We start from the raw sequence: 20,756 nt of genomic DNA on the forward strand, positions 1-20,756 counted from the left end.
TCTGTGTCTCCCATTCCTCGGACCTTCCCTGGGAGTTTCTGAGCTGAGACCACAGGGTCTGGAGGCTGTTTGGGATTCTGTGACTCCTTTCTCTCAGGTACAGGGAGCAGCTTCAGCTCCCTGATGGGGAGTGCTGTCAGCCATGGTAAATGACTCAGGACCTGGAGGCCCGGGGCTCGCATCCCTCCGACCATTCTGTGGTCTGTGTCTCACATCCCTCCGTGTCTCCGACCATTCGCATTCTGTGTCTCACATCCCTCCGACCATTCCCGGGAGTTTCTGAGCTGAGAGCACAGGGTCTGGTGGCTTCTTGGGATTCTCGCTTGTGTCCTGCTTGGGATTTTGTGCTCGCTGCACAGTCCCTGGAGGGGCTGCTTGGGATTCTGTGTCTCCCATCCCTCGGACCTTCCCCGGGAGTTTCTGAGCTGAGACCACAGGGTCTGGAGGCTGGGATTCTGTGACTCCTTTCTCTCAGGTACAGGGAGCGGCTTCAGGCACAAGGAGCGTTTTGAGGCACGGGGCGCACCTTCATCCATTGGGCTTGTCTTCAGGCACTGGGAGCACATTCAGGTACAGGGAGCGGCTTCATGCACAGGGAGCGACTTCAGGCAAGGGTAGCCTCTGTGCTCTTCAGGTACGGGGCGCGCCATCAGGCACTGTGCTCGCTATCAGGCACAGGGCGCCCTCAGGCAAGGGGTGTGCAGTCAGGCATGGGGCAAGTCTTCAGGGAGTGCTTGTGCCCTTGAGTCAAGGGAAGATCCTTGAGGCATGGGGCTTGCCATCAGGCACTTGGAGCTTTTTCAGGCATGGGGTGCAGCTTCAGGACGGGGATCTCCTGTGCCATTCAGGAAAGGGGAGTACATGTGTCTTTCAACAAGGGGTGCCCCGTTGTGCACAGGGAACTCAAGGAGACAGAGAGACTACCCTCAGGCATGGCATGCATCCTCAGCGTGTGCCTGTGCATTTCAGGCACGGGGAGTGCTGTGAGCCATGGTAAGTGACTCAGGACCTGGAGGTCCCTGGCTCGCCGCCCAGTGCCTGGAGGCCCTGGGCTCGCCGCCCAGCGCCGGGAGGCCCTGGGCTTGCCATGGCTGCTTGGGATTCTGTGTCTCGCATCCCTCAGACCTGCATTTCAGGCACAGAGAGTGCCATCAGGCATTGTAAGTGACTCAGGACCTGGAGGCCCTGGGCTCGCAGCCCAGCGCCTGGAGGCCCTGGGCTCGCAGCCCGGGGCCTGGAGGACCTGGGCTCGCATCCCTGGGCCTGGAGGTCTGGGCTCGCAGCACAGGGCATGGAGGCTCTGGGCTCACAGCACACAGCCTGGACTTCATTCACTGGGCATGACTTCAGCCCTGGAGGGGCTCCTTGTGGTTCTGTGTCTCCCTCTCCCTTGTACCTTCCCCGGGAGTTTCTGAGCTGAGACCACAGAGCCTGGAGGCTGCTTGGGATTCTGTGTCTCTGTCTCTCTGTCCTTCCCCTGCAGGTCCTTCCGACACTGGGTGTGCTGACTTCAGGCTCCTGCAGTTAAGACTTGAGGCACTGGGTGTGACGACTTCAGTCACTGGGAGTGATAACTGCAGTCCCAAGAGTAACTGCAGACACTGTGTGTGACTTTGGATTCAGTCACTGTGTGTGAGTGTGACATCAATCAATGGGAGTGACTTTGACTTGAGTCACTGTGAGTGACATCAGGAGTGACTTCAGTCACTGGGATTGACTTTTGGGGTGACTTCCATCACTGGGAGTGTCTTCGAGAGGGACTTCCGTAACTGGTGTGACTTGTGACATTGGGAGTGACATCCGTCATGGGGAGTGACTTCGGGAGGGACTTCCCTCACTGGGAGTGACATAGGGTGTGACTTCTGTCACTGGGAGTGACTTTGGGAGAGGCTTCCATCACTTAGAGTGACTTCAGGAATGACTTTATTCACTGGGCATGACTTCAGTCATTGGGGGTGACTGACTTCAGTCACTGGGCGTGCCCTCAGGCACTGGGTATGCCTGTGCCCTTCAGACAGGGGGCTAGCCTTCAGGCACAGGGTGAGAATTCAGACATGGGGCAAGCCTTCAGGCATGGGGCTTGCCTTCAGGAACAGGGCTTGCCTTCAGGCAAGGGGATTGATTACAGGCACATGGAGCTGTTTCATACAAGAGTCATGCCTTCAGGTACAGGGAGCGGCTTCAGGCACAGGGCGCGACTTCAGGCATGGGGAGCCTCTGCTCTTCAGGTACGGGGCGCGCCATCAGGCACTGTGCTCGCCATCAGGCACAGTGCGCCCTCAGGCAAGGGGTGCGAAGTCAGGCATGGGGCAAGTCTTCATGGAGTGCCTGTGCCCTTGAATCAAGGGGAGCACCATGAGGCATGGGGCTTGCCTTCAGGCATGGGGAGTTTTTCAGGCATGGTGTGCAGCTTCAGGCACGGGGAGTTCCTGTGCCATTCAGGCAAGGTGAGTACATGTGTCTTTCAAAAAAGCGCCCCATCACGCACAGGGAAGTCAAGGAGACACAGAGAATACCTTCAGGGATGGGGTGCCCCCTCAGAGTGTGCCTGTGCATTTCAGGCACAGGGAGTGCCATCATCCATGGTAAGTGGCTCAGGACCTGGAGGCTCTGTGCTCGCGGAACAGATTCTGGAGGCCTGGTGCTCACGGCACAGAGCCTGGAGGCCCAGTACTTGCGGCACCACGCCTGGAGCCCAGTGTTCACAGCACAGTGCCTGGAGGCACGGTACTCGTGGCACAGAGCCTGGAGGGGCTGCTTGGGATTCTGTGTGTGTCTCTCTCTCTGTCCTTCCCCAGGCGTCTCTGTGATGACAGCACAGAGCCTGGAGGCTGCATGGGATTTTGTGTCTCCCTCTCTCTCTGACCTTCCCCTGGAGTTTCTGTGCTGAGACCACAGAGCCTAGAGGCTGCTTGGGATTCTGTTTCTCCTGTCTTTCTGTCCTTCCCTTGCAGTTCCTTCCAGCACTGGGGTTGCCGACTTCAGGCACTGGCAGTGGAGACTTCAGGCACTGGGTGTGACGACTTCAGTCACTGGGAATGATGACTGCCTTCACTAGGAGTAACTGCAGACACTGAGTGTGACTTTGACTTCAGTCACTGGGAGTGACTCAGGCAAGAGATTGTGCTGCTTTTTGGCAGGTAAACTCCAAGCCTGCCTTGTGGGGAGGTGTCCTGGGGACATCACCCTCACTGCCCCAGGCCCTGTTGGATTTCCCCTCTCCCCCACCAGCTGGCCTTCCTCAAGTTCTGAACCCAGGCATCAGGCATCACGTTGCCCCCAGGTTCTGAAGTCTGTACCTGGCAGAGGTGGAATGCTGATATTGATAAAAAAAAAATTGACAATAAAGCCCATATCCTCCCTCTGGGACTAGCGGTTTGCATCCCAATCGTGGGTTGCTATCCTCCTTTCCATACAACTATCTGAGGATTCCAGAAGGTAAGTGAACACTTTAAAACACCATACTCTTCTCTTACATCAAATTCAAAGACATTTACTTGTCCCAGCTTTCCTTTAATTCTGAAGAGATGGCAATTAGTAATTGAAGGCATAATGGTCCTATAGGATAATTACCTATATGACTGGTGGACATTATTTCATCCATCCGTGTCCCTAAAGCACATTTCATTGGAAATATTAGCCAAGGATACATACTGTAAATTCACAACTGATTCATAGCTCCCTGTAAGTTTCATTCTGACCTTGTGACATGTGTTATCAAAGATATTATTATTGACTTTTCAGATAAGCCCTCCATATCAAGATGGTGATGTTAGAGAATCTGGTATAAATGGAATTTCACAGATTCCTAGTTAGAAATGATTTTTCATTTTTAATGTTTCTTTTTTCTTTTTCTTTTTTTGTGAGAGCCCTGGCTGGGGAGGGGGGAGAGAGTGGGAGATACTGAATCTGAGGCAGGCTCGAGGCTCTAAGCTCTCAGGACAGAGCCTGATGCGGGGCTCAAACTCATGGACTGCAAGATCACGACTTGCATCAAAGTCGGACGCTTAACTGACTAAGCCACCCAAGTGCCCCAGGAATTATAGTTTATTGGCAAAGAAGGAGAAATTAAAGATAGTGTAAAGGATGTCTATTTTTAATTGAAATATTGTTCACACATTTGATGTATGAGTTTTAGGCATATATTGTAGTCATTCCATATGTCTATAAATTATATTGTACTTAAGCACAAGTGTAGCTATCTTGTGAAAGCATGCAACAGTATTATTACAGGGTTGACTCCATTACATTGGCTGTCCCTTGTATCCCTAGGACTCATTCATTCCATAGCTGACGCCGGTATCTCTCTCAAAGGTGTTCATTCTTTATCTAACCTAAGTATTTTGGTGGTAAACACAATTATCTCTTGCTCAGCAAGTGTAAATTGGCGGTCTATTTTTCTGTGAATATTGCTTAAAACATTACAAATGATGTCATTACATTAATAAATTTGGTTTCATTCTTCACTCACAAGAAAGGAGAAGGAAAAGATTTCTTTGTGTCCCAGACCCTGTCATTAAAACCTTTCCCAATGTGGAGAACAGGTTTACTTGCACTGAGCACCTTCAGTGTCTCAGCTGAGCGACCAGGGCCTTCCACATTGCAAGAATGCCCATAATGGTCAGCAGAGAGAGCTCGAGCACCACAGACCTGGAAGGGCGGATTCCTCTGCCCAGGCAGTGATGGCCGGCAGAGGGCGCAACATCGGCTTTACTGACCCAGGGCACCTGAGAGCAGGAAGGGCTTTGAATGCTCTCAGAGGACTCAGGGCCTCTGCCGCTGCCTCAGTACAGAGAGCAGAGCTGTATTTCCAGCAGGTTGTGCCGCCCGCCCCAGGGGAGACCTTGGGAGCTTTGTAGCAACTTGGCATCTCCTGAGTCGCCAGAGAGAATTTGCCTTATTGTACTGAGTGCTGAGGTGTGGGCGCTGGGTGGCTTCCCTGGGCAAGCTGGTTGCTGAGCTGCACAGGCACTTGCATTTTCCAGGCTATTCCAGTGTTTCATTCCTCCCCTTCCCGGACAGTTTTTGAACAAGACGTATTTTACTAAAGGTCTCGTGGATTGCAGGGTCCCACGACATCACCTCTTCGAAGAAGTCGATGGTTTGTTCCAGATTCAGGCTTGTTTCTGGGAAGAAACCCTGACAGAAATTCAGAAGAACGGGAGCTGCATTCCTTTAGGACATGAATACATGAAATGCTCTTCTTGGGAACTCCTAGAAGAATGAGCTGGGACCCACTTTCCGAGGTCTGCTGGAACCAGAGACCGAGGTAAGGGCACAAACTTTCCCCTACATCATACATGCTTTTTAAAAAATTTCATGGTTATTTTTCCAATTTAGTGAAGTGACTGCAAACTACAGAAAACCTGGTAGGTACCAGTCATTAATGTACGTTAAATTAAATTAAATTCCAGTGAGTAAAGATACAGTGTAGTATTACTTTCAGGTGTACAATAGAGAACAACCCTTCCATACATCACCCGGTGCTCATCCCAGGTGCACTTCTTAATCCCCAGCAGCTGTTTCACCCATTCTGCACCTTGCTCTGGAAGCCCTCAGTTTGTTTCCTAGATAAAAGTCTGTTTGTCCCTGTTTCCTCCCCCCTCCCCCCGCTTTGTTTTGTTTTATTTCCATGTGTTAGTGAAATCATCTGGTATTTGTCTTTGTCTGAAAGGCTTATTTCACCCCGGATAACATTCTCTCGCTCCATTCAGCTCATGGCAAATGACAAGACTTCATGTTTTTACGGCTGAATATTACATTCCATATACCACATCTCAATTTACTCATCAGTTGATGGATGCTTGGGAAATTTCCATAATTTGACTGTTGTAGAAAATGCTGCTGTAACATCACAGTGCATTTATCCCTTTGAAGATTTTGTATTCTTTGTGGAAATACCTTGTAGAGAAATTGCTGGATTGTAAGGTACTTCTATTTTCGTTTTTTTTTTTAATTAATTTATTTATTTTTATTCTATAGAGAAATCTCCATGATGTTTTCCAGAGTGGCTCCACCAGTTTGCGTTCTTACCCACAGTCCGGTACGGTCCGTTTCAGAGTAGGGTTGGGGATTGCGTTACGTCCCAGGAGGCTGCAGGCGCCGAACCCACAGCAGGGCAGTGGTCTCCCTGAAGGGCTGAGTTGAGGGCACAAGGTAGGGTGCCGGTAAGGATCAGTCTTTGGCTGCCAAGGCCACACAAGTCGATGGGACCCTGGTTGGGGAGGCCTCAGGAATCTTCTCGGGCAGCTGCAGCCGGGCCTGGGAAACGACATGGCGAGCTGCCAGGTTCCTTGCCGGGTGAGCCTGCACTGCTTGTGGACCCCAGCCGCGTGGTGTCAGACTTTGGTATTGGGTCCCCATGGGGAGAAAGCCTTAGCTAGGGTTAAGGTTCTGTCCAGGGGCGTCGCCAGGGCCGATGCGACTCTGGTCTCGTGATCTCCCTCGAGGGCTGAATGAGGGCCCATGCGAAGGAGTGGCTCACCTGTAGGATTAGGGTTGAGGCCAGCTTAGGTTTTGGTTGAGGGGTCCGGTTCAAAATTGGGTTAGGGTTAGTGTTCGGTCCCAGGGGCCCCCAGACGCTGAAGCCACAGCAGGGCAGTGCTGTGCCCAAAGGGCTGAGTGAGGTCACAACAGAGGGTGCCGGTGGATCAATCTTGGGCTGCCAAGGCCACACAAGTCAATGGGCCCCTTGTCGAAGACGCCTCAGGAATCCTCTTGGGCAGCTGAAATCAGGCCTAGGAAACGACATAGTGAGATGCCAGGTTCCATGCCAAGTGAGCCTGCACCACTACTGGACCCCAGGTGCGTGGTGTTGTCAGAGTTTGGTATTAGGTCCCCATGGGGAGAGAGCCTTAGCTAGGGTTAGGTTGAGGTCCAGGCACTACGCCAGGGCCGAAGCGAGTCCGTTCTTGTGACTCAGGAAGAGTCTTTGGCAGCCAAGGCCACACACATCGTTGGGCCCCTGGTCGGGGAAGCCTCAGTATCAACTCGGGCAGCTGTAGCCGGGCTTGGGAAATGATATGGTGAGCTTCGAGGTTCCATGCTGTGTGAGCCTGCACCGCTTGTGGACCCCAGGTGCGTGGTGTTGTCAGACTTTGGTATTGGGTCCCCATGGGGAGAGTGCCTTAGCTAGGTCTAGGGTTCGATCCAGAGATGTAGCCAGGGCCGAAGCGACTCCGGTCTCCTGATCTCCCTCGACAGCTGAAGTGAGAGCCCATGTGACGGGGCGACTCAAATGTAGGCTTAGGGTGAGAGGCCCCCTTAGTTTTCGGTCAGGGTCCTTGTTTGTGGTAGGGTTATGGTTAGGGTTAGATCCCAGGAGGCTCCAGGCGCCAAAACCACAACAGGGCAGTTGTCTCTCCTAAGGGCTGATTTGAGGGCACAAGGGAGGGTGCCGGTAAGGATCAGTCTTCAGCTGCTAAGGCCACACACGTCGATGGGCCCCTGGTCGGGGAAGCCTCAGGAATCCAATCGGGCAGCTGCAGCCGGGCCTGGGAAACGACAAGGTGAGCTTCCAGGTTCCATGCCGTTGAGCTGGCATCGCTTGTGGACCCCAGGCGCGCGGTGTTGTCAGACTTTGGTATTGGGTCCCCATGGGGAGAGTGCCTTAGCTTGGGTTAGGGTTCCATCCAGGGACGTCGCCAGGGCCGAAGCGACTCCGGTCTCATGATGTAGCTTGTGGGTGGAAGTGAGGGCTCATGCGACGGTGTGGGTCAAGCATACGGTTAGGGTTCGAGGCTGGCTTAGGTTTTGGTTCAGGGTCCCTGTTCGTGGTAGGTTTTGCGTTACGGTAAGTCCCAGGAGGTTCCAGGCGCTGAACTCACAGAAGGGCAGTGGTCTCCCCGATGGGCAGAAATGAGGGCAGAAGAGTGTGTGACAGTCAGGATCAGTCTTTGACTGCCAAGACCACACAGGTCGATGGGCCCGTGGTCGGGTGGCCTCAGGAATCCTCTCGGGTAGCTGCAGCCGGGCTTGGGAAATGACATGGTCAGATTCCAAGTTCCAGCCGAGTGAGCCTGCACTGTTTGTGCACCCCAGGCATGTGGTGTTGTCAGACTTTCTTATTGGGTCCCCCTGGGGAGAGTGCCTTAGGTTGGTTTAGGGTTCGGTCCAGGGACGTCGCCAGGGCCGAAGCAACTCCATTCTCTTCATATCCTTCGAGGGCTGAAGTGAGGGCCCATGCGATGGGCAGCTCAAGTATGAGGTTAGGGTTCGAGGCCCCCTTAGATTTCAGTGCAGTGCCCTGATTTGGGGGAATGCTTATGGTTAGGATTAGGTCAGGAGGCTCCAGGTGCCAAACCCGCAGCAGGGCATTGGTCTACCTCAATGGCTGATTGAGGGCACAAGGGAGGGTGCCGGTCAGGATCAGTCTTTGGCTGCCAAGGCCACACACGTCCATGGGCCCCTGGTCGAGGAGGCCTCCGAATCCTCTCGGGCAGCTGCAGCCGGGCCTGGGAAACGACATGGTGAGCTTCCAGGTCCCATGCGGAGTGAGCTGGCACTGCTTGTGGACCCCAGGCGCTTGGTGTTGTCAGACTTTGGTATTGGGTCCCCATGGGGAGAGAGCCTTAGCTAGGGTTATGGTTCGGTCCAGGGACGTCGCCAGGACCGAAGCGACTCCGTTCTCTTCATGTCCTTTGAGGGCTGAAGTGAAAGCCCATGTGACGGGGCAGCTCAAGTGTAGGGTTAGGGTTCGAGGCTGGGTTAGGTTTCAGTGGAGAGTCCCAGTTCAACGTAGGTTTAGGGTTAGTGTTTGGTCCCAGGAAGCTCCAGTCGCCGAACCCACAGCAGGTCAGTGGTCTCCCCGAAGGGCTGAGTTGAGGGCACAAGTGAGGGTGCCGATCAAGATCAGTCTTTGGCTGCCAAGGCCACACACTTCGATGGGCCCCTGGTCGGGGAGACTCTGGATTCCTCTTGGGCAGCTGCAGCCGGGCCTGGGAAACGACATGGTCAGCTTCCAGGTTCCATGCTGAGTGAGCCTGCACTGCTTTTGGACCCCAGGCACGTAGTGTTGTCAGACTTTGCTATTGGGACCGCTATGGGTAGAGAGCCATAGCTAGGGTTAGGTTTCGGACCAGGGAATTCGCCAGGGCCGAAAACTCTGGTCTCATGATCTCCCTCAAGGTGTGAAGTGAGGGCCCAGGCGATGAGGCGACTCAAGTGTACTTTTAGGGTTCAAGGCAGGCTTAGGTTTCTGTGGAGGGTGCCTGATCGACTTAGGTTTATGGTTGGGGTTAAGTCCCAGGAGGCTCCTGGCGACGATCCCACAGCATGGCAGTGGGCTCCCCGAAGGGCTGAATTGAGGGCCCATGGGAGGGTGCCGGTCAGGATCCATCTTTGGCTGCCAAGGCCACACACGTCGATGGGCCCCTGGTCGGGGAGGCCGCAGAAATCGTCTCGGACAGCTGCAGCCGGGCCTGGGAAAAGACATGGTGAGCTTCCAGGTTCCATGCCGAGTGAGCCTGCACCGCTTGTGGACCCCAGACATGTGGTGTTGTCAGACATTGGTATTGGGACCCCTTGGGGAGAGAGCCTTAGCTAGGGTTGGGGTTCCAACCAGGGACGTCGCCAGGGCCAAAGCACCTCCAGCCTTGTGATCTCCCTTGAGGTCGGAAGTGAGGGCTTATGCGACGGGGCGGCTCAAGTGTAGGGTTAGGGTTCAAGGCCGGCTTAGGTTTTGGTCGAGGGCCCCGGTTCGACGTAGGGTTATGGTTAGGGTAGGGCCCAGGAGGCTCCTGGCTATGAACCCACAGCAGGGCAGTGGTCTCCCTGAAGGGCAGAGTTGATGGCATACAGGATGGTGCCGATCAGGATCAGTCTTTGGCTGCCAAGGCCACACACGTCAATGGGCCCCTGGTCAGGGAGGCCTCAGGAATCCTCTTGGGCAACTACAGCCGGGCCTGGGAAACGACATGGTGATCTTCCAGGTTCCATGCCGAGTGAACCTGCACTGCTTGTGCACCCCAAACGCGTGGTGTTTCAGACTTTGGTATTGGGTCCCCATAGAGAGAGAGCCTTACTTTTGGTTATGGTTCTGTCCAGGGACGTCACCAGGGCCGAAGCAACTCTATTCTCTTCATATCCTTCGTGGGCTGAAGTGAGGGCCCATGCGACGGGGCAGCTCAAGTGTAGGGTTAGGGATTGAGGTCGGGTTAGGTTTCGGTGGAGGGTCCTGGTTCGTTTTAGGGTTAGGGTCGGAGACCCGTTGATGGGTCTCTGATCGGGGATTCCTCAGGAATCCTCTCGGGCAGCTGCAGCCGGACCTGGGAAACGACATGGTGAGCTTCCAGGTTCCTGGCCAAGTGAGCCTGCACTGCTTGTGGACCCCAGGCACTTGGTGTTGTCATTTTTGGTATTGGGTCCCCATGGGGAGAGAACCATAGCCATGGTTAGGTTCTGTCCAGGGACGTCGCTAGGGCCAAAGCTACTCTTTTCTCCTGATCTCCCTCGAGGGTTGAGGTGAGGGCCCATGCGACGGGGTGGCTGAAGTGTAGGGTTAGGGTTCGAGGCCAGTTAGGTTTTGGTGGAGGGTCGTGTTTCGGGGCAGGGTTAGGGTTAGTTCCCAGGAGGCCCCAGGCGCCGAACCCACAGCAGGGCAGTGGTCTACCTGAATGGTTGAGTTGAGGGCACAAGGGAGGGTGCCGGTCACGATCAGTCTTTGGCTGCCAAGGCCACACACATTGATGGGGCCCTAGTCTGGGAGGCCTAAGGAATACTCTCAGGCAGCTGCAGCCTGACCTGTGAAAAGATTTGATGATCTTCCAGGTTCCATTCTGAGTGAACCTGCACCGCAGTGCTCCCCAGGCGCGTGGAGTTGTCAGACTTTGATATTGGGTCCCCATGGGGAGAGAGCCTTAGGTAGGTTTAGGGTTCTGTCCAGGGACGCTGCCATGGCCGAGTCGACCCGTTCTGTTGATCTCCCTTGAGGGCTGAATTGAGGGCCCATGAGATGGGGCAGCTCAAGTGGAGGGTTAGTGTTCCAGGCCGGCTTAGGTTTCGGTGGAGTTTCGTGTTTCAGGGCAAGGTTAGGGTTAGGTTTAGGTGCCAGGAGCCTCCGGGCTCTGAACCCACAGAGGGCAGTGGTCTCCCCGAAAGGCTGAGTTGAGGGCACAAGGGAGGGTGCTGGTCAGGATCAGTCTTTGTGTTCTGAGGCCACACACGTCAATGGGCCCCTGGTCAGGGAGGCCTCCGGAATCCTCTCGGACAGCTGCAGCCGGGCCTGAGAAAGGACATGGTGAGCTTCCAAGTTCCATGCTGAGTGAGCCTGCACCGCTCACCAACCCCAGGTGCGTGGTGTTGTCAGACTTTGATATTCGGACCCCATGGGTAGAGAGCCTTAGCTAGGGTAAGGGTTCGGACCAGTGACGTCGCCAGGGCCAAAGAGACTCAGGTCTCGTGATCTCCCCCGAGGGGTGAAGTGAGAACCCAGGCAACGGGGTGGCTCAAGTGTACGTTTAGGGTTCGAGGCAGATTTAGGTTTCGGTGGAGGGTCCCTGTTCGACGTAGGGTTAGCGTTAGTGTTAGGTCCCAGGAGCTCCAGGCAATGAACCCACAGCAGGGCAGTGGTCTCCCCGAAGGGCTGACTTGAGGGCCCAAAGGAGGGTGCCGGTCAGGATCAGTCTTCGGCTGCCAAGGGCACACACGTCGATGGGCCCCTGGTCGGGGAGGCCTCAGGAATCCTCTCAGACAGCTGTAGCCGGGCCTGCGTAAAGACATGGTGAGCTTCCAGTTTCGATGCCGAGTGAGCCTGCACCGCCTGTGGACCCCAGGTGCGTGGAGTTGTCCGATTATGGTGTTGGGTCCCTATGGGGAGAGTGCCTTAGCGAGGGTTAGGGTTTAGTCCAGGGACGTCACCAGGGCTGAAGCGACTCCTGTCTCGTGATCTCCCTCGAGGGCTGAAGTGAGGGCTCATGCGACGGGGCGGCTCAAGTGTATGTTTAGGGTTTGAGGCCGGCTTTGGTTTCGGTGGAGGGTTCTGGTTCTGGGTAGGGTTAGGGTTAGGATTAGCTCCCACGAGGCTCCAGGCACCGAACCCACAGCAGGGCAGTGGTATCCCCGAAGGGTTGAGTTGAGGGCACAAGGGAGGTTGTCGGTCAGGATCAGTCTTTGGCTTCCAAGGCCACACACGTCGATGGGCCTCTGGTCATAGAGGCCTCAGGAATCCTCTCGGGCAGATGCAGCCAGGCCTCAGAAACAACATGGTGAGCTTCCAGATTCTATGCCGAGTGAGCCTGCACCGCTTGTGTACCCCAGGCGTGTGGTATTCTCAGACTTTGTTATTGGGTCCCCATGTTGAGAAAGCCTTAGCTAGGGTGAGGGTTCGGTCCAGGGACCTCGCCAGGGTCGAAACGACTCCAGTCTTGTGATCTCTCTTGAGGGTTGATTTCTGGGCCCATGTCACGGGGAGGGGGGGAAATGTAGGGTTAGTGTTCGATATAGGGTTATATTTGGTTTAGAGTTCTTGTTAGGGTTCTGTTGGGTTAATGTTTGTTAAGTCCTATGTGGTTCCAGATGCTGAACCCAGTGTAAGGTAGTTGTCTCCCCGAATGGTGATTTGATTGCAGATGGGAGGGTCCCAGTCAGGACTAGTCTTTGGCTTTCAAGGCCACACAACTCTATGGGCCCCTGTTCGGATAGGCCTCAGGAATCCTCTCGGCAAGCTGTTGCCTGTTGTCTCAAAGGATATGGTGAGGTTCCTGGTTCTATGCTGAGTCATCCTGCACCGCTTCTGGACCCCAGGCGCGTAGTGTTGTCAGACTTTGGTATTAGGTCCCCATGGGGAGGGAGCCTCATTTAGGGTTTGTGTTCAGTCCAGGTACGTCACCAGGGCCAAAGTGACACCATTCACATGAGTTCCATGGAGGGCTGAAATGTGAGCACTTGGGCGGTTGTTGGTCTGGTGTAGAGTCAGTGTGACAGTTCAAATCAGGGTTATGTTTAGGGCTAAGTTTACTGTTCTCTTTAGGGGTAAGATTAGTTCCCTAGCATTTCCAAGCCCTTAATGTACACTAGTGCATTTGTCTCCCCGAAGGGCTGACTGGTGTGCAGAAGGGTACTGATCAGCATTAGTCTTTGCGTTCCAAGGCCAGACATCTATATCTGCACTCAGGATGTAGGCCTCAAGGTTCCTCCTGTGCATCAGAAGCCATGCTTTGGAAATGACATGGTGATGTTCCACGTTTCACACAGAATTACCTTGCACCGCTTCTCAACCCATTGTGTGTGCTCTTGTCATACTGTGGTATTCGGTCCCCATGTGGAGATAGCCTTAGCTCCGTTTGGGTTTTGTGCCAGGGAAATCTCCAGGGCTGAAGTGACACCAGTCCTGTGATCTCCCTGTATCGATGATGTGTGGGCACATGCATGGTGCGAGTCAAGTTGAGGGTGAGTGTTAAAGATGAGGTGAGGTTTAGGTTCACGTATATACTGTGGGTCACCGTTAAGATTAGGGCTTGGGCACAGGAGGCTCGTGGCACTATACCCCCAGTAGGGCAGTTGTCCCCCCGCAGGGCTGAGTAGAGGGGTCTAAGGAGGGTCCCAGTCAGGCTGAGTTTTGGGTGCCAGGGTCACTCCTTGGTTAGACCTCAAGAAGTCCCCTGTGGAGCTCCTTCTGGTCTTTGGAAATGACATTGTGATATTCCAGATTCCATGCTGAGTAATCCTCCTCCGCTTCTGGGGCCCATGTCCGTCATGTCCTCAGACTTAGGAATTGGGTCCCCATTAGGAGAAAGCTTTAGCCAAGGTTAAGTTTTGGTCCAGGGATGTTGCCAGGGCCGAAGCAACACCATTGCCATGATCACCCTGGAAGGCTGAATGAGGGTCCATGAGTGGGTGCGGGTCATGTGTAGGGTTAGGTTTGAGTTGGGGTTAGGTTTAGTTTGAGCGGTATGTGAGTGTCACAGTTAAGGTTAGGGTTAGGTCCCAGGAAGCTCCAAGCGCTGAAACTCTTTCAGGGTAGTGGTCTTCCAAGAGGATTGAGTGTAGGCCTCATTGGAGCGGGCTGTTCAGGTTTAGTCTTTGTGAGCCAGGGCCGGCTGTGTGTGCCATCTTCAGTTGGGCCTCATCAACCCCCTTGTGCAGCATCATGCGGGCATTGGAAATGTCATGATGATGTTTGATGTTCCATGCCAAGTAAGTCTGCACCACTTTGGGCCATTTGTTTGTGGTGTTCTCAGAGATAGGAATTGGGTCCCCATCCAGAGAGATCCTTAACTAGGGTTAATGTTCTGTTCAGGGACTTCACCAGTGCCGAGGTAACACCATTCCTGTGTGTCGTGTGTGTTGGCTTAGGGTTTGGGATTGGGTTTGGTGTTTGGGGTCAGGGTAATGGTTAGGGTTGGTGTTAGGTGTTAGTGTTAGGGGATATAATTAGGTTTATGCATTAGGGTTGGGTTTAGGGTCATGGTTAGGGGTTAGGGTTATGGTTAGGGGTTAGGGTTTTGAGTTAGAGTTAGGTTTAGGTGTTAGCTTTGGACTTGGATTAGGCTTAGGTTTAGGGTTATGGTTTGGGTTTGAGAGTTAGGGTTATGGTTAGATGGTAGGGTTAGGGTTAGGTGTTAGCGTTAGTGTTAGTGTTTGCGTTAGGTTTAGGGATAAGGTGAGATCTAGGTCTGGGACTTTGGTTTGGGTTATGCGTTAGGGGATTGGATTAGGGGTTAGCGTTTGGATTAGTGTTAGAATTGTATGATTAAGGTTAGTGTTAGTGTTTGGGTTTATAATTTTAGTGTTACCAGGTAGAGTTAGAGCATTAGTGTTAGGGTTTCAGGATTAGGGTAAGAAGGTTGTGTTTAGTACGGATATGTTTACTTTTACATTTCGTTTGGGTTAGGGTTGGGTTTAGACCTAGGGATAGGGGCAGAGTTTATCATTAGGACTATGGTTAGGGTTAGCTGCTAGGTTTAGCTGTTGGGATTTGGGTTAGTGTTAGGGTTAGGGCTGCAGCAAGAGGTAGGTCATGTTTACACTCCCAAATGGAATGGGAGGATGTTCATGTGTGGACACCGCCCTCCATCTGTGAAGGATTGCGTTCATTTTATCGCCCCTGTCTTCCTGCACTGGAGGTTGTTTTTGCCTCGCCCCTTTCCAGCTCGGGTGTGGAGTGTTTCACGCCATCACCTTGCCCTCTCTCTGTGTGGTAAGATTTCACTTACTGCCTCATCCATTTTTGGTCCTTGGGGTGCATACTTTTAATCTTTATATCATTTATTTCTCCTCTGACTTTAATTATTTTCATCATTCTGCTGTTTTGGGGTTGTGTTTGTTGTCGTCTGTCTGGCTTTTATAATTATAAGGTCATGGAGTTTACTTCAGGGTTTTATTTTTCTTGAGGCAGTCCTGTATTGCTGTAAACTTACCTGTTAGAACCAGTTTTCCTGTTTTACAGAAGTTTGGACTGTTGTGTTTTCATTTTCTTTTGTTTCCATGTCATTTTGGATTTTGTCTTTGATTTCTTGGTTGAACCATTGATTGTTTAGTAGCATGTTAACTTCCATGTTTTGTGCCTTTTCCAGATTTTTTTTCTTGTTGTAGTCTTCTACTCCATAGCATTATAGTCTGAAAAGACACATGGTTTGACCTCGATCAGTTTGATTTTGTTTTGGCTTGTTTTATGACCTAATATTTTATCGAGTGTGGGAATGTTCCATGTGCACATGAAAAGAATGTGTATTGTGCTGTTTTAGGATGGAATGTCTAAAATATATCTCTTAAGTCCATCTGGTCTACTCTATCATTCAAAGTCACTACTTCCTTGTTGATTTTCTGATGGAATGATCTCTCCATTGATGTCATTGGGGTGTTAAAGTGCCCTACTATGATGGTATGACTATCAATTCTTTACTTTAGTTTTGGACTGTTTTGTGTATTTGGATGCTCTCAGGTTGAATGCTTATATGTTTACAATTGTTCTATCTTTTTGCTGGATGGTACCTTTTATTAGTATAGTGTCTTCTTTGTCTCTCATTACCGTTTTGTTTTTAAATATATTTTGTTTGATATAGGTAGGGCTACTGAAGTTTTCTTTTGATACTTTTGTTCCTTAACTAGTCTTTTGTAGGTAGGAAATAGACGTGTCCTATATTGTATTCATTCTATCACCCAGTGCTTTTTATTATGAAGAGAGAGAGCACAGGCATGGTAGGGCGGGATCGGGGGAATGGGGGAAGAGAGAGACAAAGAGAGAAAGAGGGAGAGAGAGAATAAGAATGAGAATGAATCCTCACCAAGTTCCATGCTCAGTACAGAGCTCAATTGGGGCTCAATCCCATGATCCTGGGATCAGAGCCTAAGCCGAAATCAAGAGTCGAAATTTCAAGCGATTGAGCCATCCAGTTGCCCCTATCTGGCACCCAGTGCCTTTGATTTGAGCATTTATTTTGTTACCATTCAAAGTAATTGTTAGACATGTACTTGTCATATTACTACTTGACGTTGGTTGTTTCTGAATTTTTCTGATCCTTTCTTCTCTTTCTCTTTTCTTTGGTTTGTGGGTTTCATCACAATTTCACAATTGAAATTGCTTGTCTTTATACTCTGCATATGTATTAGTGGTGTTTGTTCTGTGGTTATTATGAGGTTTGTACCTAACCACTTCTGCATATAGAAGTCTATATTAAGTTGATAGTTGCTTAAGTTTGAACCGGTTCTTTACTCCTCTTCTCCCCGTGTTGTAGCTATGTACTGCTCCTATTTCAAAACCTTTAATATCATGAATACCTTGACTGATGTTTTACAGATATACACATTTTTATTGCTTCTGCATTTTGCAATTTAATATGGTCACTTTAGGTGTTTCTTTTCCACTTAGAGCGTCCCCTTTAACATTTCTTGCAGGGGTGGTTTGTTGGTTTTGAGCTCGCTGAGTATTTTTTGGGAACCTCTTGATCTCTCCTCCCATTTGAATGATAGTTTGCTGGATAGACTCTCTTTGGCTGCAGATGTTTTCCAGTCAGCAACTTTACCATACCATGCTGGTCACTTACAGTTTCAAAGTTTCTTCTGGAAAACATCTAGTGATAACCTTATGGGGTTTCCCTTGTAGGTAAATGCCATCTTTTGTTTTCCTGCTGTGAAAATTTTTCTTTATCACGATATTTGGGGTTTTATTTACTATATGCCTTGGTGTGGATGTGCTTCCATTGAATATATTGGGTGTTATTTGTGCCTCCTGCTTCTGGATCTGTCTCCTTCCCCGCATTAGGCAAGTTTTCATCTATTGTGTCTTCAAATAAATTTTCTGATTTTAATTTCTCAGAGTTCTGAGAATGAGAAATAGGACAGAAGAGACCTATTGAAGGTTCTCTGATGAGCCATTGGATTTGCATGCGTGGAGGATAGATTTGGGACTCAAATGAACAACCTACCTTCAACTTCAAAGAACTAGAAAAAACAATCTATGTCCAATGTTCTCAAAAGGGAGAGAGTAATCCATATGAGAGTGCAAACCAATGAAACTGAGACCATGAAGTCAATAGAAAATATGAAGAAGACCAACAGGGGTTTTCAGAAGAGTGAAACAAAATTGTCAAGACTATACATAGACTACCCTAAGATAGAGAGAGTACCCAGTTCAAAAGAATTATAAATAAAAGAGAAGACATTACGCCTTATACCAAAGAAACATAAAGGAGACAAAGAAGCGACTATGGCCACATTAGATGCCAGCAAACCGCCTACCTAGAAGAAATGGATAGGTTCTTAGAAACACACAACCTATCAAGACTGTACCAGGAAGAAATAGAAGGTTTGCACAGACCCATTAAAGGAAGACTGTATCAATACAAGAAGATGACCAATGCAAGTAAATTGAATCAGTAATCGAAGTTCTCCCAGGGAAGAAAAGCCCAGGACCAGGTGGATTCACTGGTGAATTTGATCAAACGTTTGTAGAAGAACTAACAGCAGCCGTCTCACTGATTCAAAAGGAACGAACACCACCAAACTCATTTCATGAGACTGGAATTACCCTGGTAGGAAGCTAGAGAAGGATACTACCTGAACAGAAATCTATAGGTCAGTATCCCCGTGATGAATGTAGATGAAGAATTCCCAATAATGTATAGGCAAACCAAATTCAGCAGCACATTAAAAGGATCATTGACTGTGATGAAGGGTTTTTTTCCCTGCAAAGGAAGGATGTTTCAGAAACGCAAATCAATCAATGTGACCCCTCACATAATTGAATGAAATAAAATCAACCAGAAACAAGATTCTTAACTATAAATAGCAAACGGAGGATTACTATAAGGGAGGTGGGCAGGGGGATGGGTTAAATGGGTGATGGGCTAAGGAGGGTACTAGTAGTGAGGATCACTGGGTGTTGTATGTAAGTGATGGATGACTACATTCTATACCTGAAATTAGCATTACACTGTATGTTAACCAACTGGAATTTAAATAAAAACTTGAAAAAATAAATACTAAAGAAATACATAAATACATTTAAACTAAACTAAATAAATACATTTTAAAAAATAAAAAGAAAACTCATGTGATGATGTCAATAGACACAGAAAAAGAGTTCTGAGAAATTTTTGTATCCATTTGTGCTAAAAAACTCTTTAAAATTCAGTGTAGAAGGAATATATCTCAACATAAGAAAGGCCATGTATGTGAAGCCCACAGCTAATATCATACTCAATAGTGAAATTGTGAAAGATCTTCCACTAAAATCAGGCACAAGACAAGGATGCCCTAGATATGTGAAGGGGATTGGGTGATGCAGGCTTCTGATTATGCAATGAATAAGTCACAGATAGAAGATATAGCATAGGGAACATAGAGAATGGTACTGGAATAGTGATGCATGGTGACAGATGGTAGCTACACCTGTGTTAGCATAGCAGAATGTATACACTTGTCCAATCACTATGTTGTTCATCTGAAACTAATGTAACATAGTGTGTCAGCTATTCCCAAATAACATGTTTTTTTTAAATAAGGTAAATAAATGAAGTAAAAAGTTTAATGTAAAAGATCCTGTTAATATCTAATCAAGAAATGCAGTAAAGTTCCAAAATAGAAAGTCACCATATCAAATTCTGTAGCCTTCCTATACACTAACCCAATTATCTAAGAAGAAGTAAAGAAAACAATCCCATTTACAATAGCATCAAAAACAATAAAATTTATAGGAATAAATTTAGCCAAGGAAGTGAAAGATCTCTCTACAGAAAACTATAAAACCTGTGTGCAGGAATGGAAGAAGTTCAATTTGGGTGAAAGAAACAGGAGAACACACAAGTCAGTGAAAAGCCATCCCATGTCCAACTTTCGGAGGAAATAATATAGATACAATGTCCATATTACCCAAAGCCATCTAGAGATTCAGTGCAATCTCTATCAAGACTCCGATGCAATTTTTATGCAATTAGAAAATCATATCCTAAAAGGTATTTGGAACCACAAAAAGACCCCAAGTAACAAACGCAAGGAAGAACAAAACAGGAGGCATCACACCTCTTGATTTCAAGCTTCATTCTAACACAAAGAAATCAGTTATGTCACTGGCATAAGCACAGACACAAGACAATGGAACAGAAATTGAGAGCCCAAACTAAACCCATGCATGCAAAATCACCTAGTATTTGACAAGGGAGTCAATAATACACAGTGGAGAAGAGTAGTCTTTTGAATAACTGGTGCTGGGAAAATTGGATATTCACATGTATAAGAACAAAGCTTGGCACCGTATGTTACACCACTCCCTAGAGAGTGAAAGGAAGAAACAGAGAGATATGTGGTTAGAGAGAAACAGAGACAAAGAGGAAGTACAAAGAGGAAAGTAGAGACCTGGTCCAGGTATGTGGATGGGGTGAGATGGGCCAGGGGAGAGGGGATGTATGAAGTGGCTCTGAGTTCTGGGGCAGAAAGGGCTTGTATCATGGGCATCAGAATTTCATGACCCCAAGACTCCAACATCCGTGGGTCCAAGCTCTGCAGAGGCCATTGAAATTGAAAGGATGGGTATCCCTCATTTCTTCTGGATTTGTGAGACTCAGCCTCATGTTCTGTCATGGAGAGGGATGTTTTGAGGGAGAGTGTGCTGCTCTTTGTCAGGTAAACTCCAGAGCCTGTCCTGTGGGGAGGTGTCCCAGGGCCATCTCCCTCACTGCCCCAGGTCCTGTTGGATTTCCCCCCTCCCCCCACCAGCTGGCCTTCCTCAAGTTCTGAACCCAGGCATCAGGCATTGTGTTGCCCCCAGGTCCTGCAGTTTGGACCTGGCAGAGGTGGAGTAGCATTATTGATAAAAAAATATTTGAGAATAAGGTCCATATCCTCCCTCTGGGACTAGCGGTGTGCATCCAAATCATAGGTGGCTATCCTCCTGTCCACAACCAATCTGAGCATTCCAGAAGGTAGGTGGACCCTTTAAAACACCATAGTCTTCTCTTACATCAAATTCAAAGACATTTTATAGTCCCAGGTTTCTTTTAATTCTGAAGAGATGGCAATTAATAATTGAAGGCATAATGGTCCTATAGGAAATTGACCTATATGACTGATGGACATTATTTCATCCATCCGTATCCCTAAAGCACATTTCATTGGATTAGCCAATGTAATTTTGAATGTAAATTCAAAACAGATGTGTAGCTCTCTGTAAGTTGCATTCTGACCTTGTCACATATATGTCATCAAAGATATTATTAGTGACTTTTCAGATAAGCTTTCAACATCAAGAATGTGATGTTAGAGAATCTGGTATAAATGGAAATTCACAGATTCTAAATGAGGAATGATTTTTCATTTTTAAT

The 20,756-nt window shown here is 49.4% G+C and overlaps 1 protein-coding gene and 1 long non-coding RNA gene across 2 annotated transcripts in view; one reads left to right on the forward strand and one right to left on the reverse strand.

Moving 5' to 3' along the window:
- LOC128774759 (uncharacterized) overlaps positions 1–5,269 on the forward strand; it is a 163,369-nt gene extending 158,100 nt beyond the window's left edge. Inside the window, exon 2 of the long non-coding RNA XR_008419225.1 lies at positions 5,113–5,269. This is a non-coding gene — a long non-coding RNA (uncharacterized LOC128774759). The remainder of the gene's footprint in view (positions 1–5,112) is intronic.
- Positions 1–20,756, reverse strand: part of IL9R (interleukin 9 receptor) — a 244,303-nt gene that overhangs the window by 3,163 nt on the left and 220,384 nt on the right. The window lies entirely within an intron of this gene.

Source organism: Panthera pardus, unplaced genomic scaffold, assembly GCF_024362965.1.
Source record: "Panthera pardus isolate Hobbes unplaced genomic scaffold, ASM2436296v1 HiC_scaffold_4, whole genome shotgun sequence".
NCBI classification, from domain to species: domain Eukaryota; kingdom Metazoa; phylum Chordata; class Mammalia; order Carnivora; family Felidae; genus Panthera; species Panthera pardus.